At 40.3% G+C, this 21,208-nt stretch overlaps 1 protein-coding gene across 1 annotated transcript in view; it reads right to left on the reverse strand.

Annotated features, from left to right (window-relative positions):
• Window positions 1-320: 320 nt before the first annotated feature.
• Window positions 321-21,208, reverse strand: part of LOC120462309 (potassium voltage-gated channel subfamily A member 1) — a 57,863-nt gene continuing 36,975 nt past the window's right edge. The window contains exon 2 of the mRNA XM_039650916.2: window positions 321-938. The gene's annotated coding sequence lies outside the window, so the exon portion shown is untranslated. The remainder of the gene's footprint in view (window positions 939-21,208) is intronic.

A 21,208-nucleotide genomic window follows, 5' to 3' on the forward strand; every position in this document is an offset into this window, starting at 1 on the left:
TTACGTGACGTTGCAAACGCGCCTCACAATATATTACAAGGCTAGCATTTGTCCTTAGAAAAGTTACATTTTTGGAATAAGTTTTGAAATAACCGATCGTTTCGCATGATAAGACCCTTATTCATCGTTTGGTGTCGTTTAAAGACATTTAAAGCTGCATCTGAAACTGTTATTAACTGTCTTTTGGACCTTGAACCATCCGGTTCCCATTGTAGTCCATTATAAGGAGAAAAATCCTGGAATGTTTTCATCAAAAACCTAAATTTCTTTTCGACTGAGGAAAGAAAGACATGGACATCATGGATGACATGGGGGTGAGTAAATTATCAGCAAAAGTTTTTTCAAAAGTGAACTAATCCTTTAAACTATGTGAATCATTGTTTTAGATCATGATTGAATCACTCAAATATACAGCAAATCAAATTATAGGGCACACATACACATCATGTAAGGATGACACACAATTCAGCAAATGCCAATCTTAACATGATCACTATTGTTGATGAGAGGTACTATGGCTTTTCCCCTGTTTAAGAAAGGAGGCGTTTTCTTTGCCTGACTCTGTTTTATCTATAGGTGTTCAGAAGTGTCTCCTCCGTTGGAGAATAATATTGTTTTAGAAAAATATACATCAGGAAAAAGCTTTAAAAAAATAAACCAAATAAACATAGTCATCCAAAATCTACTTATCTAAAATATTGCACATGGGATTTCCTCTAACATGATTTATGTTCTACACAGATTTGTTGGAATCCATGGCTTTACATGACACCTGTTCAGTCCATAAAGGTGTCTGTCAGAAGTGGAGTACAAGTCATCATATGTTGGTCCCATAAATCTCCAGATTCACAGGGTTTGATCAAAGGCACAGATTTTCTGCGGAGGTGTTTAGAGAGTGAAGAATCCGTTTGTCATGATTATGACTCCTCTTCTGGGATCTGTGACAAAATAAATAAATAAAAAGAAAAACAGATTTATTTAATTATTAACTCCGAAATAGATTCCAATAATAAATATTTGCTAGCGCAGGTTAAAATCTCACATTTTCTGATAATGTCATCCTTATATCTACTATAATACAATATAATACAATAAATCGAAATATTTTGCTTGTCTGTTTGCGAGCCATGCTTGCCCAGCATGATTTAAAAACCAACACGTTCCAGCACCAGATTGCCAATTATTTAATACAATACTAAATATGTTTCAAAAAGTGGTGGGGACAAAATCAACCATGAGGACGTGTCCCACCCATAAATTACTCCTTTGTCAATAATTACCTGTCTGTATGCAAGTTTGAGAGACTATATTTAAATTACATACATACACATCTTTAGCTATTCACTAATTGCACTACATGATTCATTCCCGAATTGGGCTGATCCAATGGCGTCTGTTCATTCAGTCAACAACTCACGGATTCAATTGATTTGGAGTGTGTTTCCCGAAAGCATTGTTAGCCAACTATGGTCAAAAACATAGTTTTGTATAGCCAAAAACATAGTTCCAACGAACATTCGCTAACAGCATTGCAAAGTTGTGTGGTTGGGATGACAGCTCTCGACCTGTTGTTAAGCATAGTTTCTTGTTTGCATGACATATAGACTAGAGGTCTTCACGGGTCCACTTAGATCCGAAAACCCGAGGTCCGACCCGAGACCCGAGCGGGTTCGGGTTCCAAACTCTGACGAGTGTCTCGGATACGGGTCGGGTTCGGTATTAGTGGCCTCGGGTCTCGGGTAAACTAAAATAAATATGCCTTTTCCAAATGGACCCGAGAAGACCCGAATTATTTTAAACAATGTTGGGCATTTAACAAAATTGCAGTAAAACAACTCTATAGCCATGTTTCCATCCACTTGTCAATCGAATTATCTGAAATTCGGTTAAAAAACTCATAAAGCTGATAACGGATAAAACGGATAAAGCTGGTGAAAGTGTGTTTCCATCCAACGGCTTTAAAGCGAATAAAAACCTGTACGTAATGACGTCACATGCTGTTTTGCGATCAAATTGGTATATCGAATTGATTTGAGACATTTTAAGGTGTTTCCATTTATTTTCGCACTGAATCGAACAACATTCAAGCAAACTTTTGCGAACAAAGTTTTGTTGGACAAAACGGATCGCGCCATCTACCAAAAATGATCAATATTTCACAAATTGAAGGCTAATAATGCTTATGTGGCAGCTGATTGCGACATATGAATGGGATAATGTATGCGAGGCGGTTGTTGTATTCGCTATAACAACCGCCTCGCTATATATTATCCTGCTTATTAGCCTACATATAAATCAACCAAATAAATAAATAAATCAATAATTTGACACAAAATATTGACTTAAAAACGAGTTTATTGATTTAAAAACGAGTATTGCTTCTGCTAAAGAAAATAGTCTGTTCCGTCTCTGAACTGTGTCCATGGCAACCAAGATAGCAAACTGACATTGAATCAACGTGGAAATATGACATCGAAACAACGTGGATCTGACATTGTTTTGCTCATCGAATTAACGTTGAACCAACGTCAGACGCGTCATTCTTTTAAAACTAACGGAAAATCAACTTGAAATTAACGCGTTGTTTCAACGTTATGAAAGCAAACCAATTTTCGATTTTCATTTAGCTTTGAAGAATGCCGCGTCTGACGTTGGTTCAACGTTAATTCGATGAGCAAAATCAACGTTGTTTCAATGTCATGAGAGACGTTGTTTCCACGTTGATTCAATGTCAGTTTGCTGTCTGGGAACGGTGTGTTATACTAGAAGCGCCGCAGTCTGTTAACTAGAAATAACAGACCACATTCTACATTACAATTCAACCAAGCCACGTACAGTAAAAACAAGCAAAACTAACCTAAGAAAACAGCGACGCTATAAACATTGCTATGATGATGACGATGCACGTATGCCCGACGACAGCGGAGGTGACTCCCCAGATAGCAAACTGACATTGAATCAACGTGGAAATATGACATCGAAACAACGTTGATCTGACAATGTTTTGCTCATCGAATTAACGTTGAACCAACGTCAGACGCGTCATTCTTTCAAAACTAACGGAAAATCAACTTGAAATCAACGCGTTGTTTCAACGTTATGAAATCAAACCAATTTTCGATTTTCATTTAGCTTTGAAGAATGCCGCGTCTGACGTTGGTTCAACGTTAATTCGATGAGCAAAATCAACGTTGTTTCAATGTCACGAGAGACGTCGTTTCCACGTTGATTCAATGTCAGTTTGCTGTCTGGGTGTGGTTTGGGAACGACAGCGCTCCATCAGTTCTGGGAGATCGTGGTTTACGGAAACCCTTTGGTTGAAGCATCTTTTTGCTTTGTCCACTTACATCTGTCTTTGTTGACATCCGCCATGTGTGCGCAAACAGACTGGCCGGAAATTAACTCGTCTTCTGACGTGTTGCAACCATAAAAGGGCATAAAACTTCGCAATTCATTATTTATTCGGCAAATAACGTTTCCATCAGCTTTTATCGCATTAGCCGTATATCGATCAAGAGAAAATCCGATGAGACCGAACGCATTTCATTTGAGTCGATTTTCATGAAATTTCATCGAATTTTACAGTTTCCATAAGGCATTTTTCATTCGATATCACTTAATTCGGATAAAAACGTGTCGATGGAAACATGGCTTGTGACACCGTTCTTTGACTTATTTTTTAAGTGAGAGAGCGAATCCGCGCTTTTTCGTGCAATGGGCTATAAGCATAATCACGGTTGCTTCCGCATTTATTTACTCAGTTGCTCTCTCCACATAAACCAACCCCTCCGTTTGCCAAGAAGAACTAGTGCGCCATCATGTGGACGGATGTTTGACTACATGCAAGTATTAGTATTGTCGTTAAGCCAGGCCTGTCAATCAATTTTAAAAAATATGCGACACTGTCAGAAGAGCATGGAGGTGATTACAGAGATTTCGAGAAAGGTGAGGGAAAACGAATATGTTGAAGAAAAACATCCAGGGTCGTCATCGGTGTGGGGAACTTTTGTTTTGATTGTTGATAAGGAGGGAAAAAAGACTGGTGCAGTTAAATGCGTTGACTGCAACACAATATTAAGATTTGATTCTGCTAAAACTGGAACGTCCCATTTGCTGAAGCACTAGAGATCATGTCGGCACAAAACAGCAAAGTAAAGCTCCATGCATTCGTTTGTGAGGAAGAGCACTGGGGTACCTGCCCAGTATAAAAAGACAATACTTGAAAACTGCATTCGAGTCTGTGCTAAAGATCTCAGACCATACAGAATGTTTGAAACAAGCTCATTTTGTCAGTTAGCACAGATCTTGATCAAGATTGGAGCTAAGCATGTGATGTCAAAGATATTCTCCCCTCGGGAGTCACTGTTTCTCGTGCCACTTTGGAGAGGTGCCTTGTCTTGAAACAAGAGCTTTTACCTAAAGTCAAGCAGGCTATTGCTATGGCATTTGCTTGTGGAGCATCCACTGACATGTGGACTGATGATTTTAAAAAGGTCAGCTACACATGCATCACTCTCCACTTCAAAGACTGGATGTTTCAAAGCCGGGTAATATGCACCACCAGTGCTTTCCCATTTGAATCAAAAACAGCCACAAATATAAAAACGAAACTATTGAAACAGCTGCATGACTTCGGACTGTCACAGGCTGAAATAGACAAACTTGTGCTTGTTAGCGATCAAGGCGCTAATATAAAGGCGGCTCTCAGCAGCTGGAAACACAGAAGCTGTAATGCACACGTTCTCAACACTGTGCTGAAACACAAGAAGGGAATCGATGAGGATGAGGAAGATTCGTTACAGCCCGTGAGAGAATGTATTAATCAGTGTAAGTCGCTGACGACATATTTTAAGCATTCTGGTTTGCAGCTCCACCTGACACGCACCCTCAAACAGGAATGTGAGACTCGCTGGAACACTAAGCTCGCAATGGTTGTACTCGGGGTAGCACTTTATTTCGATAGTCCACTTTAGACATTCTACAAACTATAAGTAACTTTTCAACTACATGTCAACTAACTGTCAATTGAGTCCCAGACAGCAAACTGACATTGAATCAACGTGGAAACGACGTCTCTCATGACATTGAAACAGCGTTGATTTGCTCATCGAATTAACGTTGAACCAACGTCAGACGCGGCATTCTTCAAAGCTAAATGAAATCGAAAATTGGTTTGCTTTCATAACGTTGAAACAACGCGTTGATTTCAAGTTGATTTTCCGTTAGTTTTGAAAGAATGACGCGTCTGACGTTGGTTCAACGTTAATTCGATGAGCAAAACAATGTCAGATCAACGTTGTTTCTATGTCATATTTCCACGTTGATTCAATGTCAGTTTGCTATCTGGGGTATTAGTAGACTGTTAGCTTAATATCTGCTAACACTTTATTGTGTTGGTCCACCAACAGACAAATAAGTAACTTGTCGACTACAAGTAAACTTGTTCTCCTAACCTAAAGCCTAACACTTAACCATAACCTACCAGTCTACTGACAGTCTACTATAATATACTAATACTTTAATGAGAGTTAGTTGACATGTAGTTGAAAAGTTACTTATAATTAGTAGTATGTCTAAAGTGACTATCAAAATAAAGTGTAACCGTACTCGGTTCTTTCGATGATGTGCAAAGTCTTCTTATGACAAGAGGGGAAATACACAAAATGAGTCACATCTCAAAAGATGCTCTCCAAATGCTAGTTAATTTTTTGACCCCATTCAAAGCGGCAATCGATGAACTGAGCGCTTCGAACTATCCAACAATCCATCTGCTGGCTTTATGGAAATCTACACTACTTGAGCACTGCGTGGTTACACCGACTGACCCTAAAGCACTCGAGATTCTGAAGCAGAGCCAAAGACCTTCTGAGTGAACGAATAATACTCGACCAACAAGCAAAGCTTGCAGTGCTTTTGTGGCCTAAGTTTAAGCAGCTACGCGTGTTCACAAACGAGGAGAGAGACGAAATATACCAAAGTGCCCGGAGCGAGTTGGACAGCCTTCCCAGCCCAACAGACACGGACCCTCCAGATCCAAATATCGCAGCCACAGAATGTGCTGCTGTTGCTGCCGGTCCGTCTGCAAATTTCAGCCAATGGGAGGATGTGGATGACCGAGACATGGCAGTGGATGAGTTTAATGCCTACTTGAATAAAAAAATGGTAATGCACGATAGTGACAGAGACATTTTAGGTGTATGGAAAAACACAGAACACCTCTTCCCAAAGATGGCAACTCGTTCCAGCTTCCAGCGTTAGTTGTGAGTGTGCTTTCAGTGTGTCTGGAGAACCGACGTACCTCTCTAGGTACAGCAAGTGTCAATGCTTTGCTCTTCTTGAACAGCAACGACAAGTAGGCTAGGCTGAGATGAGAACTGTACAACACTGTAACATTTAACTGACTTTATTTCGAAACCTATATAGGATAAACCAGCATGTTAAATAGGGTCATCTCTGTTCTGTTCTGCGGTAATCTGCCTGTAAATCGAGGCAATAATATTATTGATGCTTTGGTTTAAAAAAGTTCACGTTTTAAACATAACAGTTAGCCTAATAGTTAGGCTTTGGAGTTTGGATTGTTATTTTAAAATGTTCTGGCCAACTTATGTTTTTTGGAAGATGCGTGTCTGTTTTGCATGCATTGTGATGTAGGCTATTTGTTTACATTAGGCCTATATGATGATCACAAAGATTTTGTGTTGACAGAAATTTGGCTTCATAAAATATCATCAAATGTTTTAAAGTTATTTATTGATTTATCAAAGTAAATTACCCTTGTTCATTCTAAGATGAAATAAAAAACGAATGATTGATGTATGTCTGCATTTTCACTTTCTGACCTCCAATGAATAATTAAAGATCCGCAACAAACGATAATAATAATAAATGTATAATATGCGATTGTAAAAACATCGTGATTATAGTAGGCCTAGGCTAGTCATCGATGCCACCACATAAACAGCATTAATTCAAACATAATTTAGGCTACATCACTTTTAAGAACAATATAACAAAGGTTGGGAAAGGGGAAAGTGATATCATTGTTCATTTTGCTTCTAACCTCTAAATACATCCCAGTTCCTGCATTTGTCATCATCACTTTGTGTTTGAGGGTAAAAAAGCACTGCTCGATTGGTGAATATCCCTGATGAATATCCCTAGGCTAGTGAAATAATATTTAATTATTTAGATAATTACCTTGAAATTTTTGAAAAATATTATACTAAAATACTCTAAATAGACAATAATGAGAAATAATAATCCACCGCGGACGCAACGACAAATGAAAGCGCACAGTTTCACCTAATAAACTAGTAATTTATGTTTTAATTTATTTATGATGTTATCAGTGTGAAGCTGCTTTGATACAATCTGTATTGTGAAAAGCGCTATATAAATAAATGTGACTTAATTTGCTAGTTATATAATTTTATAATTTGAATAAGAGAACAACCCATTAAACTTGAGGTAATTAAAAAAAATGTTTTATTCATTAGGCTACATCATAGATCGGAATTTTCTTCACGGGCAGACTTGAATAAATATAGCAACCAGCAAACAATAAACGACAAAAAATTGCTAAACAATTTTTTAACATTTGTGAGTAAGCTAAAACATCTTATTTTCTAAGTGCGTTGTGTGACTGTTTACAGTAAGCAGACACGTTGCTCAAATAAATATAAGTTGTAAAAATAAAGACATGCACATGGTAAACTTGACCTGTGGTAGTTCTAATGCCCGAGCTGTTTTAATCGAATTTTTTCTAACAATTATTACAATTGTAGGCTAAATAACAAAATTTTTATGTTTTTGTAACAATTATGGATTGTAGGCTAAATAACACAATTTTAGTAAAAGTCAAAGACTGGGAGAATTTGATTGAAAATCTGTTATAGGCTACATTTGAAAAACAGCCATCGGTAAATTTTACCATAAAGTGGTTCTAATCATCGTATGGTCCGGTAAATAACATTATGCCAAATTTTATAGGACGTAATGGGTTACAGTGATGTGTGATTGACATTTTAGCACTCAGCGCACTTACGTACACTTGTGCGTCTATGTTAAGTGCATTTTTGAGAAACGCAGGGCTGCTGGCTGTGCACACTGTTAATGCCATTTACGTTCGCGTCCAGTCGGGTTCTAAATGAAATGTCGTCAGGTCGGGTCGGACTCGAGTGTAATTTTATCGGGTCTGTCTCGGGTCGGGTTTTTCTTAAAAAAAATAATAATTTATACACGTCGGCTTCGGGTAAGTAGTGATTCGGGTCGGGTACAGTTTTTAGTACCCGAGAAGACCTCTAATATAGACTCAATAAATCTTGAGCAAAATAAGCAAGAAAACATTCAGTGCAATCTATATATTTTATTTAGAATACACACAAATATCATTTAAGTGTTTAGTTTGTCAAGAAATTTAAAGCACCGTTTTCGATAAGTGCGAAATTGCTCTAGTACGTAAAAAAAAGCCTAGATTGAATCTGGAAATTAAAGAGCCCCTATCATGGATTTTTGAAAATGACTTCATATGGTGTGGAATATAGCTCTAAGGGAATGAAAACATCCTGCAAACATTTATATCTGAAAGTCCACCGTATATAAAGTTATTGTCTTTCAAAAGTGAGAGTCGACTCTGAGTCTATGAAATGAATTGTTTTTGAAACGAGTCATTAGCTGTTACATCGTGACGTAGAGAGGTCATTGGCCGCGCCCAGAGACGGAAGTGTAAACTTGAAGTCTACACATTTAAATACTTCATCATAGCATCATGTCGAGAAGACGCTGTGTTCTACAATGCAACGATAGTTCAGCCACTTTGTTTTCATTTACCAGGGACGAGCATGTGAAGAATCGGTGGTTAGAGTTCATATTTGCAACGATACCACAACAGTATAGCCGATTGTGTTCTCATCATTTTAATTAACGTTACGAATCGTTCAAAAACACCAATGAATTCAAATGTGGATTCAAATGCTCAGTAACTTACTTACCCAGTGTATATGGATCAGCTTCCTCCTATGAATCACAACCTGTAAGTATTATTAATAATTGTTGCTTTTATGGGTTACGGGGCGCGAGGAGGGAAGGCGCAATAAGTATGTGTGTGCGCGTGTGTGTAAGTTACGCTCAGCACAGCTTCTAGGTCTCCAATGTCAATTTTTTTTTTAAATATGTGAAATGTTTGTCACTGTTATTGGAGTTGTCATAAAGAATAGAGCGTCTTGTAATACTGCAGTGCTTTAACAATATGTTTATGTGTTAAGCTAACAAACAATAACTGACTGGGTCAGTCATCTGACCAATTAGCGTCACGCAAAGGACCCAGATACCAAACTGACATTGAATCAAAATGGAAATATGACATCAAAACAACGTTGATCTGACATTGTTTTGCTCATGGAATTAACGCTGAACCAACGTCAGACGCGTCATTCTTTCAAAACTAACGGAAAATCAACTTGAAATCAACGCGTTGTTTCAACGTTATGAAAGCAAACCAATTTTTGATTTTCCGTTAGCTTTGAAGAATGCCGCGTCTGACGTTGGTTCAACGTTAATTCGATGAGCAAAATCAACGTTGTTTCAATGACATGAGAGACGTCGTTTCCACGTTGATTCAATGTCAGTTTGCTGTCTGGGGAGTGGTTTGGAAAAATGATTGTTGTACGAATGATTACGTTGATTCGTACGTTGTACGAATCATTTGGGAGTCGGTGAGCAAATCAGTTAAAAATAAATGCATATTATAAGACAAATAAAGTGTTTTTTTTATCCTTGCATGCATGTTAAACTGTTTTTGGGAACTCCTAAAACAAAAATAGGAACATTTCAAATGCTATGATAGGGGCCCTTTAAGCAAAATAACTGAGAAAAATTATAAATAGTCCTCAGATGCCAATCAGCTGAATTCACAAGTCTGACTCAAAATGGGAGATCCTCAGTTTGAATGAACTGATGGCATGAAAACTAAGAATTTTAAGATGCATTGTTAATGAAAATCATATTTAGGTCATGACTGTCAGTTGTTTGTGAACCAAATCTGCTGTAAAAGCTGTTTAAGCCCATTGTATGAAATGCTTGAATGGACATGTCCATATAATAACGCAAATTAATGCCCACGCATCTTCCCCCACTGGTGAGGATTGTGTTCGGGGTCAACGTCAGGGCGTAGAATATTTGTACAGTATGAAAATAATTATCTCTGGAAAGTCCCTTTAAACATGAAAACCCAACATGTGTGAAAGAATACATACATTTGTGAACAGTGACAAACACATTTTGATTTTGAATTTGACTCCCATCAATGAAGCCTATGTGTTTGCTCATGTTTTCTCTTTTTTTTAAATACCTTGTAAATATTCAATATTAATCACGGATATGCAGTACAAGAACATGTTGACAATATAGATTGTTTTCGTAGGCAGAGTTAAATGATCAGTAAAGCACATTAAATAAATAAATACAATTATTCATTGAAGAATGAAAAGGGACCAAGATTTGACCAACATATCTAATGATAAAAAAAACTTGATGCACTGGATCCTTGTGCGGCCACGTCCTGGCCAAACGGTCTAAAGACAACAGTTTAAAGTGTTCTCTACACTTCTAATCAAGCATTTGGAAATAATCCACAATGTATTTCAATGCCTCAGTATACTTTGTAAGACAGACATCAATGTGGATATGCGGTAAATACTGTAACAGTATACTTATTGTAACATATCAAAGAATGCATCTACAGGGTAAGGTGACACTGATCCAGAGTTTACAAAAAATAAACTATTGTCTGAAAAAAAAAAGTATTTTTATCTCATGGAATTTTTTATAAATTTGTATTAGTAAACAGTATTTATTTTGAAAATGATTTTCTGCTGTGTAAGACTCACACCTACAACAAAACAGCACTCCTCTGACATTTGACCCACTGTTCAACAGTCTCTTACTGGCTAGCCGATTCTCTGTCAGGGCAGATCAGTGAAGGTTTGCGATGGATAAGTGCAGTGACCACGGCTGCAATTAAAGCACTTAGTCATTGGTGTGACAGGAAGCCCACCCAGAGCAGTGCATGCTGACCCATCTGAGGTATTAGAGAGTGCAGCAAACACCCGCTCTTGGAATCTTCCTCAAAGTTAATCCGGTGGGCTGGTCGGGTGGGCAGTGATGCCAGATGGTGGCTGTAGTTATGAATGATGCCTTGGTCTTAAGTATTAAGTTGGATCAGTGTAATCCTGTGCAGCATATGCAGAAGGCCTGCAGGCCTGATCCATCGAGGACACACTTGAGTGCATACACTTGCACTCCCCAGTCACTCAATGATACACTACTGATCTTCTTGTCCAGCATGCAACTACAGCTACTGCTGTCCACCTCATGTTCATCTGAAATACTACCATGGGTTCATATTCAGCATTTGACAGCATTTGAAGCCACACAGTTAGAATTGCACATAGGTTTATGATCTGATAAACCACCCACAGACCAACTACTCCCAACACCCTAAACCACGTAGCAATGCACTATTTAAAACTGACATTTAGCAATCACATAGAAACACAATGAGTTCTCAGAACACATAAGCAACTGCAATGCCCTGGCAACCTCACTTGGTACTTTAGCATTGCGGTGGAGGCGACTTTTGCACAAGAAAAACAACACTCATTAACTACCATCCAATTATCCTCAGAAACCAAACCAGACCATCCAAGTAACCTTATAAAAGCCACACAGTATGTATCATGATGTAGCCGTGACCATTGATGTAACCATTAATGTGGTCTATTTGTATGTCTTACAGAAGCTTGTTTCCGCCACAGAATGAAAAATAAAAACGGTAATTGCGACTTTTTATCTCACAATTCTGACTTTTTTTTTACTTCTTGAAATTCTGACTTTATTTCTCAGAATTGCGAGATGTAAAGTCAGAATTGTGAGATATAAAGTCAGAATTGCGAGATATAAAGTCAGAATTACAAGATATAAAGTCAGAATTACGAGATATAAAGTCAGAATTGTGTGATATAAAGTCGGAATTGCGAGATATAAAGTCAGAATTACGAGATATAAGTCAGAATTGTGAGATATAAAGTTAGAATTGTGAGATATAGTCAGAATTACAAGATATAAAGTCAGAATTGCGTGATATAAAGTCAGAATTGCGTGATATAAAGTCAGAATTGCAAGATATAAAGTCAGAATTGTGTGATATAAAGTCAGAATTGCGTGATATAAAGTCAGAATTACAAGATATAAAGTCAGAATTGTGAGATATAAAGTCAGAATTGCGTGATATAAAGTCAGAATTGGGAGATATAAAGTCAGAATTACGAGATATAAAGTCAGAATTGCGTGATATAAAGTCAGAATTGCAAGATATAAAGTCAGAATTACGAGATATAAAGTCAGAATTGTGAGATATAAAGTCAGAATTACGAGATATAAAGTCAGAATTGTGTGATATAAAGTGGCAATTGCGTGTTATAAAGTCAGAATTGCGAAATGTAAAGTAAGAATTGCTAGATATAAAGTCGCAATTGCATGTTATGAAGTCAGAAATGTGAGATTTAAACTATTCTGAGGGGGAAAAAAGTTTTTTCCCCTTAGAATTGGCCTGAAAATCAATGAGAAAATTCTGAGAAAAAAAGTCAGAATTGAGAGATAAAGTCGCACTTCTGTCTTCTTTTCTCTTTATATCACGCAATTCTGACTTTATATCTCACAATTCTGACTTTATATCTCACAATTCTGACTATAACACGCAATTGCAACTTTATATCTCACAATTGCGACTTTATTTCTCACAATTCTGACTTCATATCTTGCAATTGTGAGATAAAAAGTCACAATTTTTTTTTTTTAAATTATTAATTTTTTTTAATCAGGGGCGGAAACAAGCTTCCATATTTTCTCAATCGATTTAGTATATTTTTTGAAATTCTCTAAACATTCTCTAAACTCTAAGTGCACTTGACACAACTGTTTGCTGGAACATCACAACTCATGACATTACACACCCAAAACATTTAATTCATGCTTCAAAACCTAGTTAGTGTTGCAGTAAATTTCCCAATGCCACCAAAATAAAAAGTATTTTTGTCATCGTGTGAGCTACACTGGTCAAAATGTTAAGATGTTTTTTACTACGTTTTCTACACTTTACAAGAATGTCAGTTTAATATTAGCTAATTACAGCCCCTCCTCTCGTCAGTTAGGATTTGGCATTCTGATTCCCCTTGAATAAGCATTAATGATCGAATTATATTTTATGTATTGTACTTTAAAATCTTGAATTAATGATATCTGCAATACATTCATGTTGATTCTGTTCTGTTTACTCTAAGAGGGGTTATTGCTGCTCTCCCTGCTCTTATCCAAGCTAGCCTGCATGGATGCGCATACAGTTCCTGCCCAGAACAGAACCATTCCGCCTATTGTCAATCATGCTAATTGTCAATCATATTTGACAATAATGGTCCTGACTGAAACATACTATCAAAGCAGATCAAAGTGGCTAAAAGTCGCTACTCTGAAAAGCTGAAAAAAACAAACAAACAGTTTTCGACCAATGACCCGGCATCAGTCTGGACAGGCCTGAGGACAATTACAAAGTACAAGTCACCATCCCCCCGATCTGTGGAGAATCAACAAATGGCTGAGGATCTGAATACATTTTACAACAGGTTTGAAAAGCCCAGACCCAAACCCCTTACCCTCTGACCTGCACTTCTCACATACACCTCCTGCAACTCCCTTCCTGCTATTCAACCTACAATTAAGGTCTGTGTGGAGGACGTGAGCAGGGTCTTCAAAAAACAGAAGACTAGGAAAGCTTCAAGCCTAGACGGTGTTTAACCTGCCTGTTCAACAGATCACTGGACTTAATGACTACAGACCAGTTGTTTTCACTTCTGTGGTCATGACGTTGTTTGAAAGACTGGAGCTGACATACTGTACCTGAAGAACATTACCGGACCCTTCCTGGGACTGCATTATATCCTGCAACATCTTGATAGACCTGGGACTTGTGCAAGGATCTTATTTGTGGACTTTAGTGTGGCCTTCAATACCATTATGCCTGATCTTCTCACAGACAAACTGACCCAGCTCTCTGTGCCAACCCCAATCTGTCAGTGGATCACCAGCTTCCTTAAAGACAGGCAACAGCTTGAGAGACTGGAAAAACTCACATCCACGACTCTCACGATCAGCACTGGTACTTGTGCTACTGCCATCAATCAGACGAGGCCGATCCAAATCCGATATTGTGCGTATACTATTCTCGCGGAACCCGCGGCTGCATGCCCATTGCACATGGCACCCCAACCCGTGGTAGACGCATCCGTGGAGACAATGAGATGACTGGAAACTCGCTGAAGAGGGACACCGGCCCGTAAAAAGCTGAGGTTCGACCACGGGAAGAAGGTTCGGCGGCACGCTGGAGTCACTGGAACTCGGAGCGAGCCGCGATGCCATGCCCACCTCGGGACTCGATCGCGAAGCCACAGCTGAAGCGGTCTCATATGAAGCAAACCGAGCGCCGTTGCCGCGGCCGCGGATGCCATATTCCCCTAAGGAGCCTCTGAAATAGTTTCAGTGGAACCGCACTCTTGCCCTCGAACTGTCGAAGACAAGTCAGCAGTGAGTGCGCGCGCTCGCTCGTGAGCTGCGCGGACATGGCGACCGAGTCTATCTCCATGCCGAGAAAAGAGATCCTCTGCACGGGGCAAAGTTTGCTCTTTTCCCGGTTGACCCGAAGGCCCAGACGGGCTAGGTGCCGGAGCACCAGGTTGGCTGTGAGCATTTTGAACGGTAGTCGATGGAGAGTACGGTTCAAAATGCGCAGATCCAGGATCGGTCGTAACCCACCGGTCTTCTTGGGTTCAATGAAGTAGGGGCTGTAAAACACAGTCGAAGCCCGCTCCCCGGCAGAAGAGACCAGGGAAGGACCAGCGTTCCACGGGGGTCTGTTCTGCCGGGGGTCTGGCGATAGAGGGGGAGGGGAGTGGCGTAGTCGAGGGACGACACACGCTCCCTTCCGCACCCTCAGAGACAGAGAGGAATGAGTGGGCTGACGCACTGGGACGTCGAGCGCACTCATTCCTGTCTGTGTGCTCAGTGATGATGTCAAGTCTTTCTTTAACCAACTCAGGGTACTGCCCACCCGTGGGTGAGCAGCGGGGAGCTGAGAACAAAAGATTCTCCCCCGGCCCTCCACCGGGGGAAGGAGGGGGCCTGCTACCGCCTCCTGGGAAAAACTCGACTTCATCACTGAGCAGGCTGTCTCAGGAACGTCGCTTTGCCTGGCGTTTAGCAGGGCGTGCGGCCTGAGGGGGCTGTGACGCCTGCCTGCGGCCTCCTCCGCGCGGCGACCCGGATAAAGGCTGCTGCTGGGGGCACGTGGGAGGGAGGGGAGCCGCAGGGGGGCGGAGATACGCTATGCAAATTCCGCAGCCCCAAGGCATTTTCATGCCATTGGCTCGTTTTTAAATACTCGAAGAGGATTGGCTTTCTATGCGAAACCCCCATTCTCCGTCACTTCTGACGTAAATCGAAGTGACTACGAAAGGGAACTCTGATTAACATGGAAAAGATACCTTTTATCGCGTGTCGCGGCGTCGCATCGCGTGTAGTTAGGACACGGCGACTTCGTTATTTCTTTTAACATTTATGGAGAATATGGCAACTTTGACGACTGGTATGCTGTAGGTCGACTCTCCGATGCTGGACTGGAGAGCCGTCAAATAATGTCGGTGACTGGCCATCGATGCAAGAGCAGTCTGGGGGCTTACTGGACTTCGTCTCTCCATGAGAGACGAAGCTGGAGCAACGTACTGTCTGCATCAAGTGCCCATCATAGGCAGCAGTAACGTTACCCAGCTTTTGTGGATCCTCCTGACTGGCCGACTTTTTCAAATTGCACTATAAATGGAAACGTTGAAATGAATTGTAAATAAAAAAGCTAGCATGTAGGCAAATGACCCTCTCTTTGATCTGATTAATTTATTGCCCTCTATAAGCGCAAATCGCTGGTGCTCAGAACTAATTGGGGTTTTTTTTGTGTGTTTTTTGGATTTTTGTTTGATTAATTGTTTTTTGTGTAATAAAAAAATAACTATGCCTACCTCTGTGTTTCATGAAAAAAAAATTGCATTTTTGAACCTGAAGGGTTCTACAAGCTGAGCGGACTATAAATATCTCCGGTTGCTAAATAAACCGTCAGGCAAGTTATTATTTGTAAAAACTAGATTTAGCCTAATTAAAATATAAACTAATGTTTTAAAAATGTTTTATTTGGCAAGTGACCATGGTATAAGCGGGTTAATGCCCTCAGAGGTGTCCATTGTCAGGTTTTAATGGACGACGGTGAGGCGTGAACCGGCCGACGCGCAGCGGAGGTGCATTAACCCTTACATAACATTGATAGTCTTGAAGGTTTGTAATGGGGAGGTGTACAACATTTGTATATAAATGTTAAACAACAAAACAACCACGAAAGTGGCTCCATTTATTAACTATTTATTATTAGTTTCAGTCATACTTTCGATATGTTTACAAGACTGCAACTCCGCGGATAAAAAACAAAACACACAAATAAACCACACACTCGGGTTTGATTTGGGTTGTGCTAGCCAATGTTGATGTCTGTGTGTTACATAAACTAAAAGAACGTTTATATATAATACACAACTTTCACCCAAACTGAATAATTAAAAACAAATATTTTTGAGTCTTTATTTTCTTTTATCTGCCTACTCAAGTTCTTGTTAAATCTCACTAGATATGCTTATTCTGTGACTTTTTGTCATATTTATTTTTGTCCATCAAAACTTGTTTTCACTTTAATTGAGCGTGAGCAGTGCAGCAAAAACAGAGTCAACGCCGAAACCCCCGCTTCACTGCTGCTCACGCACCGCTACTGCTCAACGCTCATGCGCTGCTCCTGCTCCCGCTCCCGGTGTGAATGCACTTTGATTAAAATGCACGGCAAAAAAAATATATGCGCCACTCACGCATGCATTGTGAAATGGCTGTTAGATACACGCCATCATGTACACATAAATCTCTGACCTCTTCTTCCTCATCTAATTTCTGTTAAGTTATTATTATTTAAATAGTTAAGTATCAATCTTTAAATGTGTGTTGTTCCAATGATTCACACATAAAGTAATTGGTTCAAATCACTTACTGAAACAATTGTAATAAATTACACTTGTCTGTTAACAATGAGTTGACAGTTTGAAAATTCTTGTTCACTTTTATTTATTTTGAAGATCTGAGGTGAATAATTGCTTTAAGTAAGGCTATAAAATACACACAAAATGATATTCAAACTCACACCGATGCTTTTATTCGCAGAAATAGAAACCGTTTCTAAAATAAAATCATTGCGTGTCACGGCTGGTTGTGTCGTGTCTGGTTAGGACATGGTGGTAGGCCTATGTCTGTTGTGATGCATTCATATTAAATTCATGCTGCTGTTTATGCTTCATTTGTTGTTTGTCTATATTTAATTTTATATATGGGTCAAAATCACTATAAAGTGCCTTAAAAATCACTAAACTTGCCAGCAGCCATATCACCCTGTAGCTCAAGACTGGTTGCCCACTGAAGCTAAGCAGGGCTGAGCCTGGTTAGTACCTGGATGGGAGACCTTCTGAGAAAGCCAGGTTGCTGCTGGAAGAGGTGTTAGTGAGGCCAGCAGTGGGTGCTCACCCTGTGGTCTGTGTGGGTCCTAACGCCCCAGTATAGTAATGGGGATACTATACTGTCAAAGAGCACCGTCCTTCGGATGAGACGTTAAACCGAGGTCCTGACTCTCTGTGGTCCTTAAAAATCCCAGGATGTCTTTCGAAAGAGTAGGGGTGTAACCCCGGCATCCTGGCCAAATTTGCCCAGTGGCCTCTGTCCATCATGGCCTCCTAATCATCCCCATATATACCAATTGGCTTCATCACTGTCTCCTGTCCACCAGTAAGCTGGTGTGTGGTGAGCCTTCTGGCGCACTATGGCAGGCGTCGCATCATCCAGGTGGATGCTGCACACTGGTGGTGGTTGAGGAGATTCCCCCCTCTATGTGAAGCGCTTTGAGTGTCCAGAAAGGCGCTATATAAATGTGATGAATTATTAAAAATCACTATAAAGTGTCTTATGATAAATCAACAAACATGTACACACATAGAAGTACAATGAAAAATCTCTTGAAATGTGTTTATTTTCCATTTCATATTTTTTCATATTTTCAATTTTCTATGGTTGGATGTATGTGAATTTGGCATGTCCCACACGCTGCTCAGCTAACTTCAGTGAGTGTAAAATGTGGTTAAATGACACACAATTAAAATATATATATGTTTATATTCTCATTTTCTCGACAAGTTGTTTGATAAAACAAGTCAATTTGATCATTTATATACTATTTTCATAATAATATTAAACATATGTATTTACACATGTATGTTTAGTTTAATTGAGTTGGGGTGCCATGGGGAAAAAAAATGCTACCAAGGAGTGCCATGCTTTCAAAAACTTGGGAACAACTGGCCTAGAGAACATGTCATCTGCTTATTGTCTGAAGGGACTGTTCAGCAGGGATCCCCGAGGCATGGGCGAATGACGCAGTGTCTTGTTCTCTGTGCTCCCTTTTTAAAGGGATCTCACACTGCGTCGATGACGCTATTGGGGAATGATATACCGCACCCATGCCACCATGCTGAGGTGAGTGCATGCCAATTATGGCTGAGACAAAACAGCAGTTTCACTGAAATTCCAAACACTCCCCCTTCAGGTCACATACAGGTTGTCAGTGAAAGTATTCCCTACGACCACTGCCCAAGCTATAAGCCGCAAAGAGGCCTGTGATACAACGAAGGCCTACCAAGGCCAATCAAAGGCTTGGAACCAACAACTTTAAAGGTAGGGGCCCTTTAAGGGAATATGGCTGAAGGGTCCGAAAGGAGTCCCCAGTTTGGTCACTTTCTGAGGGGGACATAAAGTCAAACCCACATGCCACCAGGGAGGCTGACCTGGTCTAATTTACTGGCCTATTCTTGCCAACAACCTGTCTGTTTCCTAAACAGTCTCAAACATTATTTGCCTCAACTTGTGGAGGCATCTGATAGGAAGGACTGCAGATAGTGGCAGTAATCACTCACAGACCTGATCAAAGAGGTCCTGGAGAGTAGAACTCAGCAGCGCTTTCAAACCCTTGCAAACGAGGTAAGTAACTCTCCTCGATCCTGGATCTACAAAATGCACTCTAAAAGGAAAGGCCTCATGAGAGTCCTTCGACTTTCAGACCAGATTAAGGGAGCGAAGTATTCATACAAAGCGATCCTCAAATAGAGTCTGGAACACTATGTTCAACCTGACAAGTATTGACCAGAATCTGGGCTAGAATCAGGGAGGCTACATGGGAGCCTAAAATGTGATACTTGATGCCTTTGCAATGCTAAGCATCCAACTGGTTCAGAGCTGCCTTCAGGGAGGCCTGTAAAGGCCTAACAACTTGATTGAGAGACTGTTAGCAGAGTTAGCCTCAGAATCCAGGTGCTCTCACAGACATTTCTGAGGGCCTGGTTATACTTATTTAACATTGCCAATCTTACGCTACCGAACTATCAAAGAGAAGTACTGTAAGGCCTACAGCTTCAAATGTCACGGACGTCAGCCTGGGGTGTACTTTGACTCTAAAGGAGCCTACTCAACCATCCCAAATGGGAGGGAGTAACTAATCTGTCTCTACATCTACACTTATCTGTCTCTACACTTTGCTACTCATTGCCTAGGCGATGACCCTAACAAGGAGAATACTATCAGAAAGATTTTATATTCTCTACTAAACCCAATGGAATGGAGGCCTCAGTAAGTCAACAGCATTTTACCTTGAGCGCCTTGAATAAAAGAATTCAAGTCATAGAGGAAATATTCTCTTTCAACTTAAGGCCTTGCTGTATATACTAGCTACTATACTCAGTTCTAAAGGGCGGGGGCCTGAGCATACTGCTTCTTACTTTCTAGAGAGAAAGACCTGACAAATACCCATGATATATCTGCATAAGAGGGTTTTTAAAGATTGCCAATAGCATTTTTACACCTAATGCAAAAGGAGGGCCTTGGCTAGACAACTTGTAAGAGTAAAGTCAAGTCACCTTTATTTATATAGAGCTTTTTACAATACAGATTGTATCAAAGCAGCTTCACAGTGATAACATAAAAATAATACAACACAGATCAATAATATTGTTGAATATTAAATGTCCCCAACTAAGCAAGCCAAAAGCCAAGGCAACAGTGGCAAGGAACCAAAACTCCATCAGGTGACAGAATGATTTCAAGGTGGCCCGACAAGGGCCAACGCTTGACTTTGTAGTTATATCTGGAGCTTGACAGAGCGCTGGCACTTAGTAGAATAGCTCCCGATAGGGGGGAAGCCATCTCACACAGAAATGTCTGTTTGATGCTTACCATCCTATAAAAACCCTACCTAACACACCCCTTAATAATTTCTATCAGGAAACCTGGGTCTACAGTTCAACCTTACTAGAACTCTTGTAAATAGATTAGACCTTCCAAACAACATTTACAAAATGAAGGCCAATGCCCATTATGAGCTCGAAAGAGTGCACTTACTACCAAACCCGATGCCAGACCTACAGAAGGGTTCCAGGAATAACTCATCATAGGTCCAGCCTCAGGGCTCATGCAAGAAGTGCATGGGGTGAGGAGGTTGGGGAGGCACAGATTTAGACCACAGTGTTATGCAACATTTAAATGCAGCCGGAGGGTGTCTTCGCCTCTCTGGACTTTCCCACCACCACCTCAACGGTGGCGACACTGGTGCAATAAGAAAGTTTTTTTCTTTCTCCCCAACGTCAGCCAAGTTCAACCACAGATTCCTCTCCGTGGCCGTGGACGCTCAATGGTGGAGGCTGTTTGTTTGGTGGCCCAGAGAGCTAAATCTGTGGTTTGGTGCAGCTTGTCCACTGCCTCAGGGGAGAGATCACCCTTACCTTGGTCCAAACCTTTCAGCATATCAGCCTGGCATACTTGCAACACAGCCATTGTGTGTAAGGCAGCACCAGCCAGACCCGCCACCGCGTATGCCCTGCCATTTAAGCGCAATGTCATTTTTAGTGGCGTAGAAGGCAGGGCGGATGTTTCATCAACTGGGGGCATCGACACATACCCGTGTTCACGCATCCCCTCAACATCA

Source organism: Pimephales promelas, chromosome 24 (genome assembly GCF_988280905.1).
Source record: "Pimephales promelas chromosome 24, fPimPro1.hap1.1, whole genome shotgun sequence".
Lineage (NCBI taxonomy): Eukaryota > Metazoa > Chordata > Actinopteri > Cypriniformes > Leuciscidae > Pimephales > Pimephales promelas.